Genomic DNA, 13,872 nt, shown 5'->3' on the forward strand with positions numbered 1-13,872 from the left:
TCCCACCAGCAGTGCAGGGAGCAGCAGCTTCTGAAGTGATTGCTGACTTATGAAGGTGGAGAAAGACTTTTATCCTGGTCTGTTATGCAAACAAGATCTCAAATGCCGCTCTGTGTATAGGAAGGGGAATCCCACTAATTTTTTTAGCATATTTTCTGATTAAAACCACACTTCATAAAATATATTATGAAATATATAAAAAATTTTTATTCTTGAGATAATGAGTTCCTGCAAGAGAAGAGCCATCTGTAGAGTAGGGAAACCCTTTTAGTTTCATTCTTCAAATATAATCACTTCTAAGTTTTTCAGCCCTGACATTCATTCATAACACTTCAACTAAAATACCACCTTTTAGGCTGAACTACCACAAATGACTTAGAAGTGCCAATAGCCAGTTTGCTAAGACATGAACACACCTGCTGGCAGGATGTACAGCTAAATAACATGGCAGCAGCCTTCATTTACCACCCAAGATGCTGCTGCATTTCAAAGAGGTGATAGCCCAACACATACGGATGATAACAAAGAACGGCTGAGGGAATTATTTTGGGCAATGACTAATACTCAGTAATAACAACCATGAAATGAAAGCAGTGTTAACTTTTATTAAATAATTTTCCACAATAATGCCTCCACACTGTGGCATTAACATGTGCAACAGAGAGCTTAACTAAATTATCAGTTGAGAAAGTAATGTCAAAAGTTATTACAAAACAGATTGGCAATAATGAAATTGAAAGCCCTTGATTGTTTTTAGAAATGTTTTTTAGAGGTGGAAGGGGGGAGAGAAAGGGAGTCCTGTTTAGTGGCCAGTTATCAAGTCCTCTACTTCTTCCACCTCTGCAGACTGCCTTGTCGGCATAGCTATTTATTGTGTCTTGGGGACTGAAAGGCTGTGAGGATCTCCGCTATGTCTCACTGCAATCAAACCGGAGTCCTTCCAGCCCTCATTACATTTGCGGCTTCTGGCCTGGAGGAGTAAGGGCTCATTGCTTATTCGGCTGGTAGCGCTTCTGCGGGGAGGCACTCCTTAATGCTTGAAAAGTATTTCCCTAACACACAGTACAGAAGAAAAACTTGTAGCGTAAATGCATGTATTTCATAGCAAAATCCGTTTACTGCAAACGTAAAGCAACTATTGAGAATCTCATGGTATAAGGATGTTAACACACAGCCGGCTCCAAGAGGAGGAGAATGTGCCAGCATCGCTTGTTACAGTCCTTGGTTCTCAGCTCAAAACGCAAAGGCTCCAGAGATCCCAATTTCCCTTTACAGTCAAGGAGGGAACTGTCACAACTATGCACAACATACATAACATTCGTTTTGTAAAAAGACCTTTCAACTCTAACTTTTCACTCACAATATTGCTGCTGAGAGCCTATGGCCTTTTGTCAAGACAACCCAAGCTTATAGGCAAAGAAAATCCTCCTCAGCAACACAGAATATATGAGAAGGTGGAGCCAGGTTCCAGCCTTTAAACACAGGGTACAGTGGGATTAATGCCATTGCTGGGTTACCTCCCCCCCCCACCCTCCCATTTAATCCTGCTATGACTATTCACTACAAATGCTCATTTCCCCTGTCTCCTTTTCCAGCATGTTTATTCATATTCTCAAAGCACTTACTCTAAGTAAAACTCCTTGTGGTTTCAGCTCTCCAGATACTTACTCTAAGTAAAACTCCTTGTGGTTTCAGCTCTCCAGATGCCTTCATCCACAGGCAAATATTTGACCATCATGTCTCCGCCAAACATAGCCCTGTTGTCTTCTTATGGCTCATACAGTTTTCAAAACACAAGGTCTAGGGACTCTGGCTGTGCTTTCATGGCATACTGCTGTGCTGGCAATTTTTCTTAAGGACTCTCCCTCCTTCCTCTTCACACCTGGATGCTAGCTGGGGGCGTCTGAGTAAGCAACGGAGAAAAATAAAATGCAAGAAGATGAGCAGCAATGCACAATGAGGCCCACATAGCATGGCCTCCTCTTGCAGCTATGCAGCCACTGAGGTAGATGCTGCACAGCAACAGACAGAAGAAGAGTCATAGGATAAAGTCACACAAGAACTAAAGAGTGAGAAGGATATGTTTGGGCTATTTATGAGGAAAGAGAGAAAAGCATGAAAACATTCACATTAAACAGCTAAGGAATTATTACAGGATGACTCCATTATGTTAACACCTTCTCTTCATCTGATGAATCAAGGAGGGTCATACTATTTCTGCCAATGTCTGAGCATGTACTGAAGGTGCTGTCTGAATATTGCTCTGCATAAAAGTCAGCGTCGACAAACTGTGACTGTAAATGTAGTAAGGTATAAAAAGTGATGGTGCTATACATTTAAAGATACATGGTAGAGACATAAATTAGAGGAAGGCAGACAACAAAGAAAATATACACATATATGTACAGAAAAGAGATAAATTTTAAAAAGCAAATTAAATAAATTAAAAATGAATAAATTAAAAATGTCCTCAAGCAAAAAGCATCAGTTGCACGAGGTGATTGATGATTTTAGTTTTAGTTTTTCTTATTGCTGCTCACATTGTATTCCTGGTATGCTATTATGCTAAATAAACATGACACTGAAAATACAAACAATAAAAAATACTTTATACTCCCACTCCTCTATATACGACTGCTTTGTACTCCCACTTGTCTCTTCCTCCCACTTGTCTGTCTGTTATTCTGTCCTATAAATGTTCTCCAGAGTTCCTCATAAAATACCAGCGTCTACTGCAGCAAGACAAGAATATTGCCTCGCGCAGCCAGCGCCCCAGAGGAACTGTGTGACTCGGAGAGGTGAATAGTGGAGAGTTCTGTGTTTCTGTGATTCTGCCAGCAAAGACAGGAAAAAGTAAAGGGAACACGGTGCAGATGAGGGGGCTCACCCGCTTTTCTTCCTTCTTGTTGGGGCCAGTAGTGACATCTTCTGTTTAGTCATCTCAGAGCTAATTACACGTCTGCTCTTTAGTTTCTTTGTTCCCTTAGTCTGATGAGAAACTGAAAGAGTTCAGTCTAGCAAGATACTCAAAGTGAAGACACCTTGTTCATAAGCTATAATTATTGGCCTAGACAGACCTCTGATTCTAGAAAATTTGAGCAAAAAAAAAAAAAAATCAAGACCAAGTGTCATGTCTGAAAACTGAGGTAAGCTACATTCACACTGAAAAGAAAATCTAACCTTCACATAACTAAACTTTGCGTTACTCAGGGATGTTGTGGTTGGAGCAGTTGGAGTCTCCATCAGCAGTTGGAGTCTCCAAATTAGAAAGCACAGTGTTCAACCACAAGCTATTAGACTCCATGTAGGAAATTCTGGCTGAAACATGTGGTCAGATAAGAGAGGATTCTGACCTCTGGTTTTAAAACCTTTCAACTGTTAACAGGGATTCCTTACCCAAAGCTCCCATCCTAACTGAAGTCATCTCAATACAAAATTGCATGAAAAAAAATTTACCACCTGAAAAGTTAAATGGCAAAAGCTAGTAGGTCAGAGACACTACAAAATATATGCAACTTTAAATACAGGCATACTTTGCTAAAATATGAAGTGCCAATTACCTTTTTTTAGCTGCTCAGCTTAATCATTAATAACTGATCTGACATCACTTTATACCATAGTAAATTAAAGAAAGATGAGAAGTGAACTCCAGATGCTGCAGCTGGGAGGAAATGACAGTCTTTGCACCATGGGGTTTCTTGCCCTTCCTTTTTTTAACATAGTGGGTCTGAACTCCCAAGTCTCATTCTGAGTAAACTGCACATAGAAACTCTGTCAGAAGCAACAGTTTACACATATTTTCATGGTGAAAGAATGGAAAAAATATGTACATATATATATATATGTATGTATATACAGGCACATATATACACACACATATAACACTAGTGTAAGAAGTTTATGTATTGTTTCTGGGAATTTAACCTATGACCATCAGCATGTGGTACGCCACAAAGGTAACAAATCCAATTCTACCATAAGACTTTCTGCACCAAACTAGCTGCTTCCCTGCCCATTTCTCACCCTGAAGATGGATTATCCAGTTCGGCGTCAATACATTTTTGCAGTACACCAGAGACCTAAGAAGTCATATGTGTGGACTGTGCACAGCAGGATATGGGCTTGTGCTTCTCCCCTGGTCCACAGGAGGTTAGAGAGTAGAAAGCATCTGGAGAGGAGAGGTAAATACAGTTATGGGAAAATATCTGCCCTCTGTAGGCAAAGAACCAACTGCTGTGACTGAGATGCAGCCCTAGGTGACTTCCCTGCCCTCCACACAGGGAGGATAGATCATCCTGCAACCTCACTTCACATTCTGGTACACTTGCCTCATTCGAGTTGTCACGTAAGCCAAGATTGTGCTTCATGAAATTATGGGGCAAATTGTCTCTCCTGTGATACTCACAGTACAAACACAGTAATTGGTACACAATGAAGAAGTAGTGAAAGTGTTAACCAACATTGTTACCATACAGAAAGCAGCAGCTGTTGTAAATGCATTTCCTCATGCCAGATCTGGGGATGCCTTCAACGTGTTAAGAACATTTGTAACCCTTCTTCATAACTAATAATTACTTCAACGAACGAAAACATAATCAGCTTACAGAATGGATCTAACTTGGTCTATTTATACAACATGTTGTTTTGCTGTCAGTTACTGTGCCTGAGCTGTCAGGGCAAATTTTCTTCCCCATTCAAGTATGGATGTGCAGTGAATGACATGTTTGTGCTGAAGTATTTCTTAGGCAGGCCAGGAGGTCTCTGTGTTGCCTTCACTTCTTTACTTCGCCCACAATTTGACTATCCTATAAATATTTAAAGCTGGACTCACTTTCCAGGCACATTGATTGTCAGGGAATCATTAGCAAGCATACAGGTTAGAACAGACCCATCCAGTTGCAACCTTGGGACAGAGCGCTTGAAAAATTGCTTAGTTTTATTAAGACTCCATCTCTCATTCCCTTCATCTCGAAAGCATAATGGCTTGCTCTCCAAATCTCATATAGTTGATGCCATCCTGTTCCCAGTTACCACCACCAATTGACCTGAATGCTTCAAAGAAAGTTAAAAAGTACAGTCTTTCTGGGTGAACTAGCATTGGTCCTGCTAACACTGGCTGCCGCTTTTTAGCCCCATGTCCCAAAATGCATGCACTAAATCTAAGCTGTGAATATCATTTTAGTCCCTAGAATGACAATCATCTGTCTTACTTCTAACGTAATCCTCCTTCTCAAAGCGTTCCTTCTTGTCTGTCTTCGAACAGGGAAGGGTCTACAGCAGCCTCACCTTCTGGCCTGTTGCCTCTACTAAACAGCCAGTGCAGAAGCAGCTGAGAGACTGCCCAACACAAGTGACAAGCAAGCGCAAGCAAGACTGTTATGTCTTCTGGAAAGATGGTCATAGGAGCAAAGATATTCCAGTAAGTGCTGAACTGTAGATTTAAGATCTTTGCCTGGAATGGGTCAATAAAATCCCACCTCTCCACTACCCAGACCATTGTAGCAGCCAAACCAAGGTGTAGCTCTGTGCCTCATTAAAACAACGTGCAATTCCCTTCAACCTACATCCTAATTCTGTCTAAATTAATCAGTATGCTTTATTTTGTCAGTTTATTTTTCCCACTTGGGAGAATGGCCTCATCATATGCCCTTTGTTCACGAAACAGTTACCATCTCCAGTCCCAGAATGTCTTTAAATACAGCAATATATTTTATCTCCTGTGCAGCTCAAAACATCAGTAGTAGTCTCAGTGAGGTCTTAAAACAAAACAGCACAGTTTCAAAAATCTCCTTTGACTCTCATTCTTCTGTTCCAGCCACACAGCGCTATTATACCATTATACTCATCTACATTTTGATGAGTACCCGCTGAGCCAAACAGTTATGCATGTGAAAGCTACCTGATGGCAATCCAGTAAACCGATTTCCAGATAACCAGTATAAAAAAAAAAAAGACATCATCACTGAGAAACAAAAATGAAAGGAGACAGAGTTAAATCCATTTCAAAAGTGACCTGGAGAAATGGTGGTTTAAACTACAGTGTACTGACTGTGTAGCCCCCTGTTTTACCCTCACAGCCATGGACTCAAATTTCAAAAGCCAGTAATAGATGGATGTCTAATTCTCTTGGGACCCTTGGAAAATACTACCTAAAACTAGCCTAAAGCTGGTGAACTGAGGCACTGATGCAGTATTTTGAAACATCCTGAGATCTTGTACTTCTGATAACTAGCAGAAGAAAGCCCTGCCATCTTCTAACCCTTTTGTCCTGTGGCTAAAATAACTCAGTTGACACCATATATCTTGCCTCTTTAAGCAAATGTTTGCAGCATCTTTTCACTGGGTTCCATAAGGGCTAGCTGCAGTAATCTGAGCCTATTTAGCTCAGATTTAGCTATTCTTATCAGGTGCTCACAACCTTGTAGGTCTTCTCAGACCCTGACAACAGTGAAAGTTCCCCCAAAATAAGCTTCTTACTACATCTGAGAAAGACTCTTAGTTCTAAATGCAACTAGAGGTCAACAGATCCAGTGGATAACTGCTGTTTCATGAATTAAAATTTTTTTTTCTTTACTTTAGACTTTCATGACTTTGGCCAAGCCATTTTGTTTCTTCTATTTCTGTTCTGCTAATTTGTTTTTCAGGTGAAAGATTTCTTGGGATTGCTTCTGTCTCACATAGTGTGTTGATACACTGCCTAAAACCATAGGATTACTCTTGACTGGGCAGTGCACCTTATTAACAAAGAATAATACTGCAAGTAAATGTTTCCTACAAGGACTTGACAAATAAAATTGTATAATACTTGCTTTTTGCACCAGAATTTTTTTTTGGCCCAAAATTAGACAAAATTAAAAATGTCCTGAAGCTCAAGAGATCTAGATTGATTTGTCATTAACATCCATAGGGATATATTGCAAGGTCTTCTTCATATGCTACCTATCGTCTTCTTCACTATTGCACGTTTACAACAGATGGGATAGAGTCTCTTGAGACTCACAGCTCTGTTGCGTGCCCCAATATAGCTATGACAATTGTTCTTAACCTTCTAGGATACCTTTGCCTCCTATTTTCTAATGTCTTCTGAAAGAGTATCATCATCCGCCTTTCTGTCTTCTACCATACTCTTAACTGACAATGCAGAGTAGCCATCCATACCCTATCTTTAATTTGCAGAGATTTTGCACTGAGCTCAGTTAGTTATAGGGGCAATGTTCTGTCTGGTAATTTGTTTATAAATTGTTTCTATCAATGCTCTTTTGTTGGAAGACCTCACTGTCTAGACTTCACTCCCTTGTTTGTAGCAAACCCATGCTATTTCATTAAGATCTGGGGAGTGTTAATCAGAAAAAGGGCACAATCATTAAGTGAATTACTGAAAACATGTTCATCTCTCCCAACTGCACAATAATTTTCTTTTGCTGTGAATTATGCATTGTGAACATTGCAACAATTCCTCGTGGAATAGGTTCACACATTATGGAATACTTTACTCTAGTTGACTCCAAGTGACGCCAAAGCTCCTAAGGGAGAAAAATGTGAGATTTCAGGAAGATATCCTGGGTGACCAAAAGGCCTTTTCCAGCTGCAAGCTTGTGACTTAATGCTGTCTGTGAAGAGAGATAAATTACAAACTAAAAAGAAACAAGCAAAACCTGGCAATTTACGAGAGGAATCAAAGCATAGGAATGAATATGTAGGAATGACACTATACTGTAAACAGGACAATGAATTTCACAAGTACAGCAAACTGCTCATCCTGTGAAGGACATTCTACTGCTCTGTGCCTTCAAGAAACAGTAAGGTTAGCAGCTTCCAGCACCCTGGAAACTAATCTTTAGCAGTAACATTGGAAAAGCCTGGTCTTTCTTCCTGAAGGTCCCAATGACCTTGAGAAGTTTCTTCATGCTATAGTCTACAAGTCATTTTTGTGCTGATTGGCAGCTTTTAAACAAAAGCAAAATAACTGGCATATTGCTGGGATTTAGTCAAATCATCAGAGTTAACCACAAAACCATACAAGCTCTGCAGCTCATCTACAGAATCAGATGGTGGTAGCTCACTGAGTTGCCCCCACCATAGATGCTCATAAAAATCACCTAAAGCGGATACTTTTCTGAAATAAGGGAAGAGAAACAACCATTTTCTTCTCTGAGGTGTATGGAGCATAAGCAGGTACTTTAAATAGTGACATTTATGCAGGTCAGTAGAACAGCAGCCTCGATGAAACTGTGAATGCAAGATCTGCAATCACAGCTCTGTGAAAGACTCTCTGATCACATACCAGCAAAAGAGTAACCATTCCATGTTCCTTCCTGAAGCTCATAAATGAAACAAGCCCACGTTTACATCTTTAGAGACCTTCTTAGCAAAAACAGAAAGACTGCAACAGCAGCAAAATCAGTATGAAGTGTGAGTAATCTACTTAAGCACTGTATAGGAAGTGTCTCCAAATGCAAAAAAAAAAAAAAAAAAAAAAAAAAGCTCTTGATATAACTTACAGATGTTCTAAAGACTGGTGCCAGTGTTCTTGAAAGGATTATGAACTATTGCTCGCTACTGCTTGGCATTTACCCCAGTCACGTAGGAAATCTCTTTAACTGTCTGAAAAAGATTAGACAAAATTAAGAGCAATTCAGCTGACATTCAAAGCTCATGAAAACTAGAGTCAAGTAAACCCAGGACAAGCTCACAGTATGGTTATAAAGCACTCACTGCTATGGTTATAAAGCACTCACTGCTCCCTTCCAGTTCCACTTAGTAGCAAAACAGTTAGTGCAGGCTCTCTACCTTAATCCTCCGGACAGGCCCGACTTAGTTCTGCTACAGATTAATCTTCCTGCATAAAGGAGGTTTGGGTAATTGATGGCTGAGGTCCAAATGACGTTCAGGTTCTTTAGGTTTGTTTTCTAAAAACACTCACAGTTTGAATTAGCAAACTAGTTGTTAATGTCTAGACTGGAGAATCCATTGAAACATTAGTTATTGCTAGATACAAAAGCTCAGTGCAAAACTTGATTTCATGACATATTAAAGCTCAGATAAACGCTCTCTTGTACAGAAGGGATATGAATTTGCACGTGACCCTAAAGAGAAAACTTATTGTTTAGTTTTTGTTTGAAGTGCTGAATGCCTCACTGTCTTCTCGTGAAATAGTGAGCATTCAGCAACATTCCTCTTCTCAGTGTCACCCAAAGTTTATCTTTCCAAACTACTCAGAGCATCTCTAATCAAGCTGCATCTTGGCTTTAGTCCTAGGTTGATATCTTAATATCTGTCACTTTGTTCATAGGTTTATAAGAGGTCAAAGCCCCTTGTCCTTCACATCTCCCGCTGAAAACAAATCTAGTTAAAGTCAAAAAAGACTGATGAAGCTTCTCATGCATGACTAGAAGATTTGAGGTAATTTCATAGAATCAGTGGCAGAGTGTTTACCATATTGGTTCATGCTTAGCTGCCAAGTGGTTACTCATGCAGATTAGCTGTCTAATAAAGTGTTTCAAGGGATGCACTCAATAGCCCTCTAGATCATTTTATTAAAAGTTATAATGATATCTCTGGTTAAATTAAATTCATGCTGTGAAGGCTATTAGGTTAATCAAAATATAAGGGACTCCACCATCTACTCTTAATTAATACATTACATGTTGCTGTATAATCAGCAAGATTCCATCAAGGTTAAAATTAAGAACTAGTGACCTACGATCACAATTTTCAAATGAGGATCATACAGCAATGGCAGCAAATGAAGCCTATATTTGCAGGCATAAATGTGACTATTTCTGCAGCTCTGTAATAAGGTGGCCTTGAGCTCATATAAATGCTTTAGAACAGTAAGGTCTCACTACATCAGAAAGTATTTGAAAACATGTTTAAAATTAACCACACATTTCAGTCCCATTAAAATGAACGGTCTTTAAGCATATCCTTAAAGCTAAACACACACCACTAGTTTTCTAGTTAGAATGAATTTAAATAAACTCTTATTTTTCTGAACTGGGGTCTAAGCAGCTAAGAAAAGCAATACAATGGGTAATGGAATTTATAGTTCACTGCTGCGAAGACTTGCTTGTATACATCATTTTGGCATATCTAGTTCCAACCCAAATCTTTGCATAATCCTGCCAACACCTGTTCAAGTGTCTGCTTTTGTTCACATCAATCACTTCATTAACCTGAAGACAGCTGCTACCTTGTGTAAAGTAAATGACATATATCTGTAGGCTGGAGACTAATATTTGTATTACATTCTGTGACTCACAGGAAAAAGGCAATAAAATTAAACCCTCTCTCTTACAATGGCTTCATTTCCTTGAATCACAATTTTAAGACCAGGCTGTGCATCAACGATTTGTTGTTGCTACTCCTCTGGTTCAAGGATGGCTCAGTAAAAGTCTCTAAAGTAACTAATTTTTTAAGAAAATTCAAGTGCATTATACAGTCACAGTGAAAGTGTGGGATTATGAACTTCTACACATTGACCTGCAGAACTAACGGCGGACTAGCAAGGGGGCACCTGTAGTACCTCCAATTTTGTTGAAGAACTGGATCTTACTGTGACTCAATTTTAGATATTCAGAATATTTGTTCAATATGAGAAGCAAAACCCCGGCATGCATAATGTGATAAAATTCCTGCATTACGGATCCTTAACCCATAGCTTATTGGGCCTTACAACTCTCTAAACATAACCTGGAAAGGTCTTGTATCACAGAAGAATTTTTGCTATTGTATGTATTGTCCTTTACAAAAAAATCTTGCATAGAATTCCCATTTACATCAACTGGAACTTAGGCACACAAAGAAAATATATACTTTGGGCTTTACTGAATCAAAAAAAAATCCAACTTTTCAAAAAAATTTAAAAATTCAGCTTGAAAAAAAATCAAATTGTTTTGAAAAGCTATAATATACTCTAGGTCCTGATACTGGAAAGTATTTAATCTTATGCAAAAATTAAAGCAGACAAACTTTACAATTAATTTCAGGGCCACATCTTTAGATACATCTTCAAAGTTAGGCACATATTTAATTATCTTGCTCAGTTATGACCTAAAATTATTAGCTCTCTCTGATGTCTGGTGGAGCTTGAAAACGCATCAACTACTCTGGAATAAAACACTGATATTTTTCCCCCAGGTTCAAAGAAATTGCAGAGGGCTATCAACTCTACATTCAAATCAGACTATAAGGATTAGGCAAAGGTAGCTATTATCTCTCTATACAAAGCAGGTTCCTAACAAAGGAGATTTAAGAAAAAAATGTTCCTTTTCAGCAACATTTTACGAGAACACAAAAAACAGTAAAATCTTTGTCTCAACGATTTTATGCAACAACATACTCCTAGCTGCATTCTTCACATTGGTTGGCTTTACAATATTCTTCTTCAAGAAACCATGCTTTTAAAAATGCTAGATTTGCAAGCTTATATTCTTATCTCACTGCTTTTTAAAAACAGTAATTCTCTTTAAGAGATGTCAGTGCTTTCTGGTACTCTAGTCCGGTAATATAAAATATATGTTATTGGTCTGGTTTTAAAAGTGCTGAAAATCAGCAGCTCTCAATGATTTTTATTTGGTTTGTGAAAACAGTATCTTTTTAATTTAAGCCAATGGCAAAGCTTCCTATTACTTTATAGTGTAATGTAAGGACTTATATCTGATAGCGACTGTGTGATTTTATTGTTGGGAAGCCCTTTGGACAATACTGATTTTTCGTAAGCTTATAGTGTTTAAGGCTGAATGACTACAAAGTGCAACTCCAACTCATTAAAATTCAAGCAAAATCGTACCGCCAGGTACTGTCAGGTACAAATTAAAACGCCAGCTCTGAGGACGGTGTTGCGTACTGCCCAACACTCAGTATCGCTTTAAAGTCCCGCTATTCGGAGACATATCCTGACACCATCACTCGAGATAGATAACCTTGAAATGGTGTCCCATGATGGTGCAGTAATGGGTGCTAAATCAAGAGAAGATACTTATTATTGTCAGACTCCGGAATTTTTCAGTCCGTCCCATAATTCTGGGTACGCTGTCTCATTTTTTGTGCAAAAAAATTTGAATCCGAGTTTGAGAAAAGGACAGAGCAGATCGAAGGGTTTGCTTTCCTATCAGAGGAAAATTTGTAATTCCTATCTCCAGTACGGAAAGACAAAAACCAACAAAAATATTTCATTCGGATTTTCGTTTTAGACACAAGTTTGGGGGGGAGGGGGAGTTTAGGCCTTCGAGTAGCTCTTACGCTCTCCCGAAATGGCCCCAGGCCCCGGCGGGGCCCAGCGCCCGCCCAGCTCCCCAGGACCGCGGCAGCGGCCGCCAGCCTCAGCCCCGCGCGAGACGGTCCCGCTGAGGTCCGTTAACCGCGTTCCCTTCCCGGTGCTGCTCTGCCCTTACGAAATCGCGCCCGGAGCTTTCTCAGAGAGAAACTGCCAGCCCAGGGCCTCGGCAGCCCCGGAGGCGGCGCGGGGCCCTGGCGGCCGCCGGCGGCTCCCCCCACCCCGGGCCGGCGCGAGGCGCCCTCGGGGCGGCCTGCCGCACCGCCCTCTCTGCCCCGGGGCCTCCGCTGGGCAGCCTGGACACCTCTTTCGCCTGAAAGGAGGTGTTTTCACCCCGCTAACTTCCTTCCTGGCTGAAACCATGTTCCTTTGCTGTCGGCATAGCTTAGCAAACGAGCCTTAATGACTTAGCGCTACCGGACAGGATAAAATGATCTATGGTATTCGCTAAAGGTGCGTGGAGAACTAGAGAGGCAACGCTTCAGAGGCAGCGCGACCTTCTCCACGCACGTCTGCCCCAAGATCCTCTTCCAGGAAACTTTTTTCCCATTCAGGACCCAAATGCATGTATTTTACCCCTCAGGTTCTTCTCCTAGGATGCATCGATCCTGTAAACCTTGTAGATATGTAGATATTTAGCCACATAACTATATGCCTTTGAATGGCTTATACTGCAGTCCTACTGCAGTCAATAAAGTACTCAAATGTTTGCTATTATAGAAGTACTTAAAATCACTGTCTTTGACATTTGCTGAACCTGCCAGCTAGGAGATCAATCAATGTTTACAGCAGCAACAGACTGATAACATTACCTGACTTCCAAGTACTTCATCTTCACTGCCTAAACTGTGTCATTAGACATATATAAATGCAGACCAGGCTTAAAAAATCCAGAGTAAATGTGTGTGGGGAGGAGGCTGCTAAAGCATATAACAGGTTTCAGCTGGTTGTTGATCTCCCTGCCAGATACCCTTCAGATGTGGGGTAGGGAGGGGAAATCAGAGACACGGTGGCTGTTCCTTACCCTCACAAAGAGCTTCCGGTAGGGAACGTGATCCAAGTCTTCGCAAAGTCACCGAAGACCTGGGAGACGGCCCAAAATCTAATGCAGAAAGTTGGGTTCAGTCCCGTGGTTTTATGCCTGCCGTAAAATAACTCCACTCATGGTCAAAGCCTTTCATTACTCTTACTAGTAAGACATACTGATCTTTCTCTTATCAAGCAATTGCCAGTATTCATCTAATTCTGTCAGTACTGTCACAAAGATAGCATACATAAGAAATTAGGAGTATTTTGTTTAAACTAGTGGCTAGAATTTTAGAGTTGTCTTGTGGTACAAATACAATTTAAACAAGAATAGAGGTCACTAATATCTTTACCTGGTTTAGGAAATAGTAGTGGATGATAACTCCCTCGCTGATTTTGTAGATAAACCTGGTCAAAAGATTTAAAACAACGGTTTCTTTTCAATAAAAACAATTTTATTAAAATTAAGACTTCCTGTGTCTCATATGCAGTTTTCAATATTCCTATTTTGTAAAAAGGCATGTGCTTTTCAAAAAAATGTGAAAAATTTGGCAAAAAAGATTACTGAA

The 13,872-nt window shown here is 40.0% G+C and overlaps 2 long non-coding RNA genes across 2 annotated transcripts in view; both read right to left on the bottom strand.

Moving 5' to 3' along the window:
* Positions 1-1,674: 1,674 nt before the first annotated feature.
* Positions 1,675-13,466, bottom strand: LOC138061093 (uncharacterized). The gene is made up of 3 exons (XR_011134732.1): positions 13,302-13,466; positions 8,502-8,604; positions 1,675-1,903 (listed from the first exon to the last, which is right to left on the bottom strand). It is a non-coding gene; the product is annotated as an uncharacterized lncRNA (long non-coding RNA).
* Positions 13,467-13,656: 190 nt separating this feature from the next.
* LOC104149725 (uncharacterized) overlaps positions 13,657-13,872 on the bottom strand; it is a 43,438-nt gene continuing 43,222 nt past the window's right edge. Inside the window, exon 4 of the long non-coding RNA XR_011134726.1 lies at positions 13,657-13,711. This is a non-coding gene — a long non-coding RNA (uncharacterized lncRNA). The remainder of the gene's footprint in view (positions 13,712-13,872) is intronic.

This window comes from Struthio camelus, chromosome 15 (genome assembly GCF_040807025.1).
Source record: "Struthio camelus isolate bStrCam1 chromosome 15, bStrCam1.hap1, whole genome shotgun sequence".
NCBI lineage: Eukaryota > Metazoa > Chordata > Aves > Struthioniformes > Struthionidae > Struthio > Struthio camelus.